Genomic DNA, 15039 nt, shown 5'->3' with positions numbered 1-15039 from the left:
CATTCACCTGCATGTCCACCAATGTAATATACGCCATCATATGCCAGCAATGCCCCTCTACTATGTACATCGGCCAAACTGGACAGTCTCTACGAAAAAGGATAAATGGACACAAATCAGATATTAGGAACGGCAATATACAAAAACCTGTAGGAGAACACTTCAACCTCCCTGGCCACACAATAGCAGATCTTAAGGTGGCCATCCTGCAGCAAAAAAACTTCAGGACCAGACTTCAAAGAGAAACTGCTGAGCTTCAGTTCATCTGCAAATTTGACACCATCAGCTCAGGATTAAACAAAGACTGTGAATGGCTTGCCAACTACAGAACCAGTTTCTCCTCCCTTGGTTTTCACACCTCAACTGCTAGAACAGGGCCTCATCCTCCCTGACTGAACTAACCTCGTTATCTCTAGCTTGCTTCTTGCTTGCATATTTATGCCTGCCCCTGGAAATTTCCACTACTTGCATCCGACGAAGTGGGTATTCACCCACGAAAGCTCATGCTGCAAAACGTCTGTTAGTCTATAAGGTGCCACAGGATTCTTTGCTGCTTTTACAGATCCAGACTAACACGGCTACCCCTCTGATGTTTGATTATAGTTAGAGTGACTGACCCAGAAATCTAAGATGTAAGCAAATAATGTTTGCTAATCATTATTTCCTCTTTTGAACCATGTAAAGTATGTAAAATATAAGGCCCAGCAGCCCTGTTTCAGCTAAAATTTCATTAGTCTATTCAGAGTTTACTAGCCAGCAACAACTTCTGGATAACTCACTACAGTACACACACCCATGAAGCATGAACAGGTTAACCTTTAAATTAATTTACTGTTTTTAAAGCACCACAAGATGGCACCAGAGCAAGTCATTAAATAACACAACAACAGACTGGTCCTCTCTTCCAAAGAACTGGCATTAGATGACCTATTAGGTATTTTGTGGTAGTTTTGCCACCTCTCATTACTTTTATTTTTATTTTTTTAATGCACTACACAGTTTTAAGTGTTTTTCTTAACATCCTAGCCAATGGAGTCAAGTGATCACTTGAGAATCTTAGCTTTCACTAAAAAATAAACAAGATTTCCAGCCCTCGGGTTAGAGAGAAAACTTTGAAAATATGAAGCAGGTGTCCCCTAAAGGCTCATTACCTGAGGAAAAATAAAAAGAACCCAACATGGATTTTTTTAATCTCATGATTTTTAAGCCAATCTCATTATTTTGGGCTGCCTGACTAATTATTTAATGCTTGGGTGTGCAATACTCTGGACTCAGGGCAAAGTCCACTTCCCTATTTTAGAGACAATATGATGGAGGGGGAAAGATGGCCAAAGGCTCAGTCCCTCTGCAGAATCCTTCTCTTTAAGAGACCCAGGACAGCATTGCTCAGGGGTTTGGATGAGGTCAGGTTTATATCCTGCTCCCAGATTTCTCTCACCATGTACTGCAGAATGGCAACAGAACAGTCTTAAGCTTCTCTGAGGGTGATAATAGAGAAGCTGGTGTGAAGTTATGAGGCAGGTCACCCCTTGTGGCCAATGCTTCTCCTACAAAGGGTGCACAGGAGACACTACTGGTGTCTCCTCAGTTATAAGGAGCAGGCAGAGGACCCCCAGTAGCTGTTTTTTCCTGGAGCCTCCGGCATCACTGTAGAACATATCCGGTATTCCTGGCCTGAATTAAGGCAATCCTGGCCTAGGGACAGTAAAATATCAGATTCCCTTACCCCCTGCTTAGGGGTAATAGACAGAGGTCATTCACCAAGAACTGTCTACTTGGAATGATGTTTACTGAGGAGGGCAGTAGGGGTGGGAATAGCGGAAGCAAGCTGGGGAGAAGGAGGATCCCCACCTAGGGTGACCAGACGTCCCGATTTTATCGGGACTGTCCCGATATTTGCTTGTTTGTCCCGCGTCCCGACCAATGTTAGGTCGGGACACTGGACAAACAAACAAAGGCTCCGGAGCCCGAAGGGCTCGCGCCCTCCCCTGCCCCGACTCCGCCCCCTCCTTCCCCCATTGGATCCTTCCCCAAATCCTCGCCCCCATCCCCGCCCCCTCACTGCCCCATTGTCTCCCTCCCCAAATCCCCGCCTCTTTCCAAGCATGCCATGCCCAGGAGACTCAGGGGAGTGCGGGGCCGGGGTGAGTGTGAGTCTGGCCTGGCCCCGAGCAGGCAGGACTCGGGCGCGGTACCTGGAGGGAGAGTAGGGGGGCGGCCCGTGGGGCTAGGTGGCGGCTGTTCTCCCCACCTGGGCAGGGGACTCGGGAGCAGCCGCTGCTGCAGCTCCCACTGCTGCGGGGGGAGGAAGTGGCCAAGCACGTGGCGCTCGCCGGCTGCGGCTTTGGTGCCCAGGCCCGAACCCCCCGAGCCCGGGCCTGCTGCGGGGCAGCGCGCACACTGCGCTCAGCCCCTGGCCAGTCGCGTCTGGGCTGGCTGCCCAGCTGGTGCAATCCCATGGCGGAGGCATCGGCAGCCCAGTCCCGTTCGTTCCCCTGCAGGACCCGAGCGGGATGCGGGGGGCTGGGGCCTGCTGCCCCCACTCTGAGGCCGCCCGCAGGATTGCACCAGCTGGGCAGCCAGCCCAGACGCGAGTGGCCAGGGGCTGGGTATGCGCAGCGTGCGCGCTGGGTCCCCGCAGCAGGCCCGGGCTCGGGGGGTTCGTGGGCGCCAGAGCCGCAGCTGCCGAGCTTGGCCAGCGGCCGCTTCCTCCCCCCGCGGCAGTGGGAGCTGCAGCAGCGGCTGCTCCCGAGTCCTGCTGCCCAGGTGGGGAGAACAGCCGCTGCCTGGCCCCGCAGGCCACCCCGTACTCTCCCTCCAGATACCGCGCCTGAGTCCTGCCTGCTCGGGGCCAGGCTGGACTCACACTCACCCCGGCCCCGTGCTCCCCTGAGTCTCCCCGGCCTCCCTCCAGCGCTTGCGGAGGGAGGAGGAATCGGGGGTGGGGAATTTTTTTTTTTTTTGCTCTGCCGCCATTTTTTCCCCCTCTGCCCCCGCCCCGCCCCCCCGCGTCCCGATATTTGACCTGGGTGATCTGGTCACCCTATCCCCACCCATCCACACAAAGAGCAGCAGTGGTGTAGGACCCCTCTTCTCCTTGGTCTGAGGCCTTCCCAAACCCTGAGACTTGTGGCCAGTGAGGGAGGTAGCAAGCCTTGGCCTGGCTGAACACTCAGACCTACAGTAGTGGGTACCCACAGATACTTACCAGGATAGGTCTAGATGAGCCATCTCTACAATGGAGAGGAGGGCCTGGCTGGCAGCCTCTCCTGCAGCCAGCAGTCTGCTTCTACTGTAGCGCTCTGCAGGATGCTCATGATGCTATTACTTGTACTGCCAACCCTAGGAGTTCAAAAACCATGCGTTAGACCACACCAAGAAACCATTAGACTAATTTAAAACCCATGAGATTTTTAAATAAAATCAATGCATTTTGGTGGTGGCTGTTTTTTTGGCTGTCACCTCATTTTTGTAGCTTTTAGGGGAAAGGCTCAGTCCTAATTGTGTGTAATTATTTGAGGTTGAAATTTCAATTTGAAATGCACACTCAGATATGCAGGCCTCTCCCACCTGCTGGGCTGCTCAGAGAGGTCCTCCAATTACCCTCTTCTACCCGCTAGGGGAGGGGACACTAAATTCAATCACTCTCCATACCCCTTTCCTCCCTTCCCCACTCAGCTCCTCCACTCTCACTTTCCTACCCATATCTCCCCTTCTTCGCCCCATTCACTATTTTAGTCTCCTGCTCTGTCATGGGTCTCCCTGCCCCATCCTGCTCTTACTGCCTTCTCCCAAGTCCCAACCCTGCTCCTTTCCCACAGAATCCCTATCTCTGTTTACCCCCATATTCTCCTTCTCTGCTCCTCCAGTTTTCTTGCTTCCCAAAGTCCCAATGCTCTCTCTGCATTCTCTTCTCACCCTCACATTCTCCCTCCCTAACCTACTCTAAACAAACACCCCTTCTCTCCACATTCCGTTGTCTCCTCACTGTCTCAGGTGGCTCCTATATTCCTTGAGAGCTGCCTGGCTTCAGTCCTAATAGGAATAATAAAAGCCAAGGGCCATCTTCACTAAGGGCAATTCCAGCTGCAATGCTGCAGGCAAAAGGAAATCATCTTAGTTGAGGGCAGCTGCTGGCTTCAGTTCTATAGATAACTGAAAATGGTGTCCATTTTTAGCAAGGGCAAATCCACAAAATCTAGCTTTCTCTTGACACCATAAGCGGCTTTAAAAAAAAATCTAAAATTGCAGCACTCTGGACAGTAGTGTGAGAGTTAGCATCAATACACTGTGCCGTCATCTTGTATATCACATAATCCCAGAGTCAGGGGCCTTACACTCAGGGCCTATTGAATCTAGTGTTTAATCCAGCCATAGTAAGGATGTGATCATATGTCAGAGGGGCTCTGGAGCAGAAGCCAGGTGGGCAGAGATTCTGAGAGGCTTCTGTAATAAATTGGGTAGAAAGATCAGGAAGTAAACAAGAGCAGCATGAGCTCTATCTTCTTAAGAACTCTGAAGAAAAGACAGTCACAGGTATAAGAACTGAGTTTTGAATGGTACAGGTCAGATTCTGCACTCATTTACATAATTACATATCAAGAGAAACTCCATTGCAATTGAATTAATCCAGATTTACACCGGTTCTGCGAACAGAATCTGGCATTATTTTTTTATACTTAGCACATCACTGAACATGAAACTCTGTACTAGAAAAAGCTTTGGCACCCAGACATAACTTTATTTTGTTCTTCTTCCTACCCTCTCTTTCACACACTCTCCTCATACCAATTCTTGACTTTAGCTCTTATTTATAACCACTGGGGGCAGATGTTTACCTATAATATTAACCATCACCCAAATCATTCAAATATAACATTTACAGATTCATTCACTTATTTTCTTTCATATTGCTCTCCTCTTTCTTGCAGATATAGCCATTTGTATAAAATAAAACCTAATTTCCCCCTTTTTACTTGCTTTAGTAAATATACATAAGTGCAATGGTAAACAAAAGCCAGTGAACAAAGACCCATTTGATATGTGAATTACACAGAAATCTCATATCAGATTATAAAATGTGCACTCAGACATGTGAGAAGCAGTGGATTCCCACAAAATGCTTAACAGCTAAATTAGCATGACAACTAATCTTGTATACCTGATTCCAATCTCACACCAGCATAACCACAATGACTTCCATAGAGTTATTCCTGATTTACACTCTTATGAATGACATTCAGCCCAGAAAATTTTAACTGGATGTGTGTCTAAAACAAGAGCTGGTTGAAAGCTGGAATTTCCATTCATGGGAAATTCTGAAGTTGTGGAAAAAATTAGTTCCAGTTCTTAACAAAAAAGTTGACTGGTGAGGAGTCAGGCACCTAGGAGCCCTGGCTATGCTGGAAGCCTCAGAGCTTGGGATCTGGGGCTCCCAGATTTTCTGCCACAGAGCAAAGAGTCTGGAATTCTGTGAGCCAGAGCTTGAGACAGCCCCACAACAGCAGTAACATGCTGACTGTTATATCCTTGGGGCAGCTGGTGTAGGAAGCAATCACTTGAGGCCAGAGAGCAGGCAGCTAACCAAAACCTCCATTTTATTTACATATATACAGAGAGCTCCTCAGCCGGTTGAAACCGGTTGAGCTAACCCATAATAATCTAACTCAGTTGCCATAGCAACAAAACCATGACAACCAAATACACAACATATTCCTCCCCCCCTAATAAGAACATCCCCTAAATAAAACACACACTAGACTAGAGAAGGAGGGTAGACTGCCTCCATTCCCGGCTAAACCCTGGGGATTATTTTGCCCCATAACCGTGGGTTCGCCCTAGCTAAAGATCCAGCCGATGAGGAGGCCTTCTGTCTCTAGGTGGATTACGGCAAACTACTGGTGTTATTGCACCCGAAAGCACTAGGGACTCAGGGTCCGCAGCACGAACAGGTGAGGAGGTGGTATCAGCTCGTGCTGGGCAAAGGGGTATCTCAGCCGCCGGCAGTAATGGAGGAGAACAGTCAGAAACAGGTGACTCGTGATTCGATCCCTCACCAGAAGAGGTGAAGTCAGACCCCTCAACTGCAGATGGGTCCTGAGGACTGGCATGACCTGGCAACAGCTGATCTACATGTCGCCGCCAGGTAAGATTCTCTGCAGTCCGGACTGTGTAGGAAACAGGTCCTGTTTGAGTGATGACTGTGGCCGGAACCCATTTAGCTCTGGAAGTATAATTCCGAGCCAAAACTGGCTGTCCCGGGCTAAAGGTTCGGTCTTTTGCTCTGGGTGCCCGTCTGATGACTTGATATTGCTGCTGATGTTGCACAATTTGTCGGGGTTCAGAAGGTTTCAGCAGATCAAAGCAAGTGCGCAGCTGTCGTCCCATCATTAGAAAGGCTGGAGATGCGTGGGTCGTAGCATGAGGTGTGTTTCTGTAGGAAAGTAAAAAGGTATCCAGACGCTTTTGAATGGAGTGTTGTCCCCTTGCTGATTTCAAAGCGTTTTTCATTGTCTGCACAAATCTTTCAGCTAATCCGTTGGTGGACGGATGATATGGTGCTGACGTGATGTGGTGTATCCCATTTGCTTTCATAAAATTTTGAAACTCCTGAGAAACGAACTGCAGTCCGTTGTCGCTCACAAGTTGTTCTGGCAGACCAAAACGACTAAAGAGTCCTCGTAGTTTTTGGATAGTACTCTCTGCAGAAGTGGACTGCATTATAGAGACTTCTGGCCATTTAGAATGGGCATCTATTGCCACCAAGAACATGCTTCCTTCAAGGGGGCCAGCAAAGTCAACGTGAATACGTTGCCATGGGTTTTCAGGCCAGTCCCATGGGTGTAGGGGTGCCCACTGGGGTGCATTCCTCACACCCTGACATGACATACAAGCTTTTGCCTTCTCTTCAATAGTGCTGTCCAGTCCAGTCCACCAAAAATAGCTTCGTGCAATTTCCTTCATGCGCACTATTCCACAGTGACCGGAATGTAGCTGTTCTAACATCTGTGATCTCAGTGGTGGTGGAATAATGACACGTCTCCCCCACAACAAACAACCAGATTGGACCGATAACTCCGTCCGCTTGGACATGTAGGGAACAAGGTCGGATGAGACCGGAGAGGTTTGTCGAGATTTTCCATGCATCACCAGGTCCATAACGTGGGACAATACTGGGTCAACGCGAGTTGCCTTCTTTATCTGAGTAGCAGTGATGGGTGTATTCTCTACCTGTTCAAAGTAGAAGATTTCCTTGTGGGCACTATCTTGGTGTTTGACCGGCAAAGGCAACCTTGAGAGGCCATCTGCATTGCCGTGTAGAGTGGATTTCCGATATTTGATTTCATATGTGTGTGCTGAAAGTAACAATGCCCAACGTTGCATACGACTAGCAGCTAATGGGGGAATGCCTGTGTAAGGTCCAAAAATTGATGTCAGAGGTCGATGGTCTGTGAGAAGAGTAAATTTTCGCCCAAACAGGTACTGATGAGAAACTTCCGAATTCCAAAAACAATTCCTAATGCCTCACGTTCGATTTGGGCGTAGTTAGTTTCTGCTTTGCTTAGAGTGCGTGAAGCAAAAGCAATAGGTCTCTCTTCTCCTGAAGGCATAATATGTGACACGACTGCTCCCACTCCATAAGGGGAGGCATTGCAGGCCAATTGCAGTGGTAAGGATGGATCAAAGTGCGTTAGAACTTCAGAATTTAGCAATGCATCCTTAGCTTTGTTAAATGCAACATCACAGGCTTCAGTCCACTTCCAGGCCTTGTTCTGCCCAAGGAGCTCACGAAGTGGTTTTAGCAGTGTGGCTAACTGTGAGATGAACTTTCCATAATAGTTCAGGAGTCCTAGAAACGAGCGCAGCTGGCTTACATTTCGAGGTGGGGGAGCCTCCACAATAGCTTTAACTTTTGCAGGGGCCTTATGAAGACCTGCAGAATCAATGATGTGTCCCAAATATTCAACAGAGGGCTTGAAGAATTCACACTTGTCTTTGCGAACTCGTAGGCCATACTCTTCCAGTCTTTGTAGGGTAGCCTCTAAATTCTTTAAGTGATCCTCTTCATTTCTTCCAGTGACCAGGATATCATCCAGATAGCACTGAACTCCTGACAAGCCACACAAGATCTGGTCCATAGCCCTCTGGAACAGGGCGGGAGCAGATGTTATTCCGAAGGGTAGACGACAGTATCGATAAAGCCCCTTATGAGTCGCAATAGTCAACAGCTCTTGGGACTTTTCATTGACGTGCATCTGTAAATATGCTTGACTCAGATCAATCTTACTGAACTTTTGTCCCCCAGCCAGGCCTGCGAAGAGGTCATCGATGCGGGGAAGCGGGTATTGCTCTGCACACAACACTGGGTTGACAGTGACTTTAAAATCACCGCAAATCCGGAGAGAGCCATCTTTCTTCACGATTGGAACGATAGGAGTGGCCCATGAGCTATGGGTAACTGGTATTAGGACTCCATAGGTGACAAGGCGCTCCAGGTCTGCTTCAACTTTTGGCCTGATGGCATATGGCACAGTTCGGGCTTTCAGATATTTTGGTGGACTGCCAGGTTTAATGTTCAATGTCACAGTGATTCCCTTCATACTTCCCAAATCATCTCCAAAAACAGCAGCATGTTTCCTTAGTATAGGGGTTAGACTGGTTTCTTCTTTAGTCATCCGGTGCACGTCTGCCCAGTTCAGTTGAATCTTCCCAAGCCAAGACCTACCCATTAAGGCTGGGTAGTTACCTCTCACCACAAACAGTGGCAATTTAGCCACCTGTCCATTGAGCTCCACCTTAACATCAATAGTGCCCAGCATAGGCACAGCTTCTCCCATATACGTCTTCAGAACAGTTTTTGTTGCCTTAAGCGGAAGATGCTGTAGCTTTTCTTTATACACAGTCTCGGAGATCAGTGAGACGGCTGCACCGGTGTCCAGTTCCATGCGTATACGTTTGCCATCCAATAACGGGGTTACCCAGTATTCATGTGAGCCCATTGCCAAAGACAAAACATGCAGTGGCACTTCCTCTTGCGATGAGGTGTCACCTTGATCATCCTGGGTCTGCTCTAGGGTATGCAGGGTTCCTCTTTTTGTCGGCCAGACCACAGGCCTCTTTTTCTTTTGTTTACAGGCACACTCAATGTGTCCCTTTTTGCCACAGTGTCGACACACCAGGTCCTTACACCAGCATTCTGATGCCTGGTGACCCGGCTTACCACAGCGGTAACATTCTTGACTCTGCACAGTTTTGTGGGTCGGTTCTTGTGACACTTTTTGCACCCTAAGGGGTGCACCGATGTATTGTGCCTCCCTTGTAGCCAGTTCCATGGAGACAGCAATATCAACAGCCTTCTGTAAGGTAAGCTGAGCCTCTGTCAGTAGGCGCTTCCGTATAGCTTCACTGTACAGGCCACACACTAACCTGTCACGCAGGGCATCATGTAACATTTCTTTAAATTCACAGTGTTCTGCTAGCTTTTTTAAAATGGCTACAAATTGTACAACTGTTTCATCTTCCTTTTGGTCTCTTTTGTGGAACCTATATCTTTCAGCAATTACCAATGGTTTTGGGGAGAAATGAGACCCCAGGATTTCCACAATGTCACTGTAAGATTTAGTCTCAGGCTTAACAGCGTGTAGTAAGCTGCGTAGCAGAGAGTAGGTTTTAGCCCCTACAACAGTTAAGAATATTGGCATCTTCTTCGCTTCTGTAATGTCATTTGCAATACCAAAAAGCTCAAAACGCTCAGTATACACATGCCACTGCTCTGTATTCTCATCAAAAGGCTCCAGGGGCCTGGTCAGAGTAGCCATGATTTTTAGTTTCACTTTCACAGTCAGTGCAAACAAGCAGCTTTTTTGTTTGTTTGTTCTTTACCTTAACTTCTACTTCCTTCTGTTACTGGAGCAGCACCGGAGTCTCACCCTCGTCGCCAGTGTTATATCCTTGGGGCAGCCGGTGTAGGAAGCAATCACTTGAGGCCAGAGAGCAGGCAGCTAACCAAAACCTCCATTTTATTTACATATATACAGAGAGCTCCTCAGCCGGTTGAAACCGGTTGAGCTAACCCATAATAATCTAACTCAGTTGCCATAGCAACAAAACCATGACAACCAAATACACAACACTGACTACTCAATGTGCACACCCATGGACTCTCTGCTTCCCTGTGTTTGCCATACTCCAAGCTCTGCTCCAGTCTAGGCTCCAACCTTCAACCAGCTCTGCTCTGGCCTAGACCCTGCCCGGACCTGGCCTTGTTCCAGTCCTGTCCAGCCTTGCTCCTGCTTCTGAACCAGCCCTGCTCCTGACTCTGGTTCTGACCCTTGACTTCAATTACTGGCTCTGTCTCAATCCTTGACTCTGGCATCTGGACTCTGACTACAGTTTTCACACTCAGCCCTGGTTCAGACTGTCTTGACCCTTGTCTCTGGCATGCAGGTTCTGACTCTGGTTCTTACATCTGGCTCTGATCACTAGAGCTCACTCCTGCTCCGACCACTAGGCCAGACCACCTCTGACCTGGTCTCCTGACACCAGGTTTCTGACTCCATTGCAGGCACCCTGACAGCCCAAGCTTGCGCCATAAGAACACAGGAATTACCAGATCAGAACAGGTCCATCTAGTCCATATACAGCCTCTATAATAGTGGCCAATACCAATGCTTCAGAGTTATTCCTGAACAGCCATACTGGGTCAGACCAAAGGTCCATCTAGCCCAGTATCCTGTCTTCTGACAGTGGCCAATGTCAGGTGCCCCAGAGGGAATGAACAGAACAGGTAATCATCAAGTGATCCATCCCCTGTCACTCATTCCCAGCTTCTGGCAAACAGAGGCTAGGGACACCATAGAATCATAGAAGATTAGGGTTGGAAGAGACCTCAGGAGGTCATCTAGTCCAACCCCCTGCTCAAAGCAGGACCAACCCCAACTAAATCATCCCTGCACCATCCTGGCTAATAGCCATGGATGGACCTATCCACCATGAACTTATCTAGTTATTTTTTGAACCCAATTATAGTCTTGGTCTTCACAACATCCTCTGGCAAGGAGTTCCACAGGTTGACTGTCCGTTGTGTGAAAAAAAAATACTTCCTTTTGTTTGTTTTAAACCTGCTGCCTATTAATTTCATTTGGTGATGATAAAAGAAACACCATAATAGACAGTTATGGTATAACCTGCCATAGGGAATTTTTTCCTAATCCCCGTCAGTTTGTAATTGCTTTATGCCCTGAAATATGAGATTATTTTTCCTTATCCATTTTAATGTTATCTAACTATAACTGCTCTCATATTTTATCAGTCATCCTAATGGAATTTTAGCCCGATTATTCAGTTACTACAGATAATAAACAGCACATAATATCTGGTTTGTGCAGAATGAAGATAAATTTAAGTCTACACTGAATGACGTACCTTGTGACAAGGTACAGTTAAGTAATATACATATCTGTATGAGACATCTCCACAATTCTGCCTGAACTGATCCTGAAGTTTAAGAAACCTTTGTCTTTAGCAAGGAAGTTATTGGATTGATAGGTCCAACAATTAAAGACAACCCCTTTTGTCAATATTCCCATGCAGAGTTTCTAAAGCACAATAGGTAACATTAGATTGCACTTTCTTTTCCAAGAAAGGTAATTTTTCAGCATAAACCATTCTCCATTTCTCAATGCACTGCTGGTTTTTATAAAGGCAAAAACTTGGCAGCAGCTATGGGGTAGAATTCAAGACAAGCACAAGGATATAATGGGTCAATTTTCGAACAACTCTCCTTGCAATTTATCAAACGTCTATCCCTTCCTGTCATTGTGAAATGGGGAGCAAAGCAAGACCTTTCAAAGTTTTTTGCAAAAATACACAGAATATGGACTAGGCAGGTGGCTAGGTCACTCACTTGGGTTGTGAGATTCAAGTCCCTTCTCTGAATCAGCATTTCTGAATCAGAAGGGACTTGACCCTGGGTCTCCCACCTCCACGCTTAATGCCCTCACCACTCACCTACTGGCTATTCTGGGGAGTTCATATCTTGTTTTGACCAGAAAGTTCATCCCAGACCTGAGACACCTTTCCCAATTAAAGGTTTGTCTAAACTGATACAATCCCATAAAATGTTTCAGTTTTGAGGAATCTGTATTTTCTGACGGAAAAAAAATTTCATTTGAAAATCCCCAACCAGCACTAATCACTCAGAGTATGTTGATCCAGAGTGACTGATGATTTGACACTTCATAAAGGTCTGTGTCTTGGCTTCAGCCCAGCGAGTTAGCAGTTCTGAACAAGAGACATCACAGAAGTAAGCTTCCTGACATCATCCCCGCATGGTAAAGGTGCTTACCAGAGACCTCACAGAAATCTGGCCCTTCACATAAGCCTGAAGGTTGAGGCCATGTTACAAGGACCTCCAATAAGCCTAGAAAAGCTGAATCAGTAACTTTGACATCAGCCCACCAAGCTACAGCTGCTAACCAGTAACTCTCAGAGGCTGATGCCTTGACATCAAACTACATGCTAAAGTTGTATGAAGTATGAAGCTTTACATAAGGCCAGCAAGAGTGAAGTGCTGAATCAGTGCCCTCACAAAGCCTGTGCCTGGGCTTCTGCCCACAAAGCTACAGGCGCTAAGCCCCACAGAAATCTGTGCCTTGAAATCAACTCGGAAAATTAGAGTTGCTGAGCCAGTGACCTCATAGTGGCTTATCTCTTGGTATCGAATCTGCAAGCTAGAAGTGCTGAGCTAGTGAGCTCGTAAAGTCCTGTGCTTTGACATCAGCCCAGCACGCCAGTGTTGCTGAGCCAGTAACTTAATTGAGAACTGTAACAATGATCTGAGATTTGACATCAGCTCAGCAGGGGCGGCTCTAGGAATTTGGCAGGGCGGCACGCCGCAGGAGGCGCGCTGCCGGTCCCACGGCTCCAGGGGACCTCTTGCAGACGCGCCTGCAGAGGGTGCGCTAGGAGGACAGCAGGCGGCTCCGGAGGACCTTCCGCAGTCATGCCTGCGGGAGGTCCACCCGAGCCGCGGGACCAGCGAACCCTCCGCAGTCATGCCTGTGGGAGGTCCGCTGGTCCCGCAGCTCCGGTGGACCTCCCGCAGGCATGACTGCGGAAGGTCCGCCGGAGCCGCCTGCCGCCCTGCCGGCAAAATGCCACCCCAAGTGCGCGCTTGGCGCGCTGGGGTCTGGAGCCGGCCCTGCAGCTCAGGAAACTAGATATGCTGAACCAGGAAGCTTGAGTTTAGCCCAACACAATAAAGTTGCTGAGCTAGAGACCTCACTGAGGGCTGTACCTTGACATCATCCCAGCAAGTTAGTGGGGCTGATTCATGACACTCTGCCCCTTCACACCAGAGATGCTAGCTGCAGGTGCTGAGTTACTGAAGTGAGCTCACAAAGCCTGTTGCCTGGACAACTGAGCAAGCTAGAGGGGCTGATCTAGGCGATCTCACAAAGGCTTGGGCCTTGACATCATCCCAGCAAGCTAGAGATGTTGAGCCAGTAACCTCAGAGAAGCCTGTTCCTTGACATCCACTAGAAAGACGGAAGTACCTGAATGCAGCTGGGCAGTTATAAGTCACAGCTGGCCCTGATAAGAGGGCTGGGAGTAAGGAGTCGTGAGAGTCTCATTCCAGCCCTGGAGTGAGAAGGACCTAGCTGCCTGAGAGAGACAGGGTACCTTCAACAGAGCAGTGCTGGGGAAGCGGCAGTCTGAGTTGGGGAGCTCAGGCTTGGCTACCTCCCAGGCTGAGGCCTGGCAGGAAGGCCTACGGAGGTACTGGGGCTGCAGGGAGACAGCTGGGGCTAGAAAGGCAGCAGGTCCAACTCCCTTGCTAATGATGAGAGTGGTCATTACAGATTGCAGTTTGCCCCAGAGAAAGGGGGCTAGATGACGACTGGCAGTAGCCACTGAGACAAGGTGGGGAGGGGGGTTCCCCTGGCAGGGGAGACCCAGAGAGTGGGGGTGCTGCTGTGAGGCAGCACCCCAAGATAAGGGGGCCTGAAGTGCCTGAAGTACAGAGGTGGTGGAGATGAGGAAGCAGGTACTGGTAGGGAGAAACAGGCCAGCTGGAGGTTCTCCAAGGCTGGACTGAGCTAATTCCCGGTCTGACCAGCAGGAGGTGCCGCAATGGTGAGTGCCTGCTGTGTTACCCTGAGTCATTGTGCTCACAGAGGCCTTTGACTTTTCAGCAGCTCAGCAAGCCATTGCTTCTGAGTAGAGGTTAGAGCAGTAGGGAATGTTTAGGCAAATAGCTCCCCCTCTTCTTCAGAAAGCTTTATATGAATTCGGAAGAAACCAGAGGTGACTCATGGTGACTCATGGGGGAAGGGGGAAAGGCACGCTGGGTCTGATGAACAGCCAGTGTAACCAATTCTACCTTGCCCCACCCCTCTTAGCACTTCAAGCACAGAGGGCATGGCAGGGATGGAATGTGCTGTGATTCACACCAGGGTAAATAAGAGCAGAATTTTACCCTGAGGAGTCAGATATCATCATCATGGCAACTCCCAAAGGGGTGTGGCGTTTTTGCAAATTGAGCACCACCTGTGATCCCCAGGAGGCACAATAGCCTGTAAGAGGCTGTTATTAATCGTTATAAATTCTCTCATGTACACCAGTTTTCCACTGGTGTAATTCCTTGGCCTTTAGTGGAATTGCTTCTGAATTCCACCAGCAACAGTGAGAGGAGAATCAGACTGACACATGATTCAAAGTACACATGATAATTATGCTCTTTTTTATATGCACGATAGTTGGATACTGCCAACTTTTTAAAGACGGATTTTTTCATACCATTCACTAATTTAAAAAAAATTGAAATGAATATGAAAAGTGATGACCTCAGGCATTGAAGAATCCCAAAGCTGTCAGTAACAAAGCTGCCTACTAGCACATTGCTTCAATCAGAGGATTATAGGTTTTAACGTTTGCATCATGGATAAACTCACTATAATGCATTAAAATAATTTCTCTTCTCATTTTATTTAGTGAGATGTTCCATTAAATAACAGCGAATCAAGTCACATATTAAGC

At 48.1% G+C, this 15039-nt stretch overlaps 1 long non-coding RNA gene across 1 annotated transcript; it reads right to left on the bottom strand.

The window, feature by feature from the left end:
* Positions 1-1092: 1092 nt before the first annotated feature.
* On the bottom strand, positions 1093-12482 carry LOC123368662. Its single transcript, XR_006578856.1, has 3 exons — positions 12010-12482; positions 3209-3342; positions 1093-1151 (listed from the first exon to the last, which is right to left on the bottom strand). It is a non-coding gene; the product is annotated as an uncharacterized LOC123368662 (long non-coding RNA).
* Between the last annotated feature and the right edge of the window lie 2557 nt (positions 12483-15039).

The sequence above is a fragment of the Mauremys mutica genome, chromosome 4, assembly GCF_020497125.1.
Source record: "Mauremys mutica isolate MM-2020 ecotype Southern chromosome 4, ASM2049712v1, whole genome shotgun sequence".
NCBI lineage: Eukaryota > Metazoa > Chordata > Testudines > Geoemydidae > Mauremys > Mauremys mutica.
The sequence above is the reverse complement of the archived record's forward strand: the minus strand, read 5'-3'. Positions and strand labels throughout refer to the sequence as shown.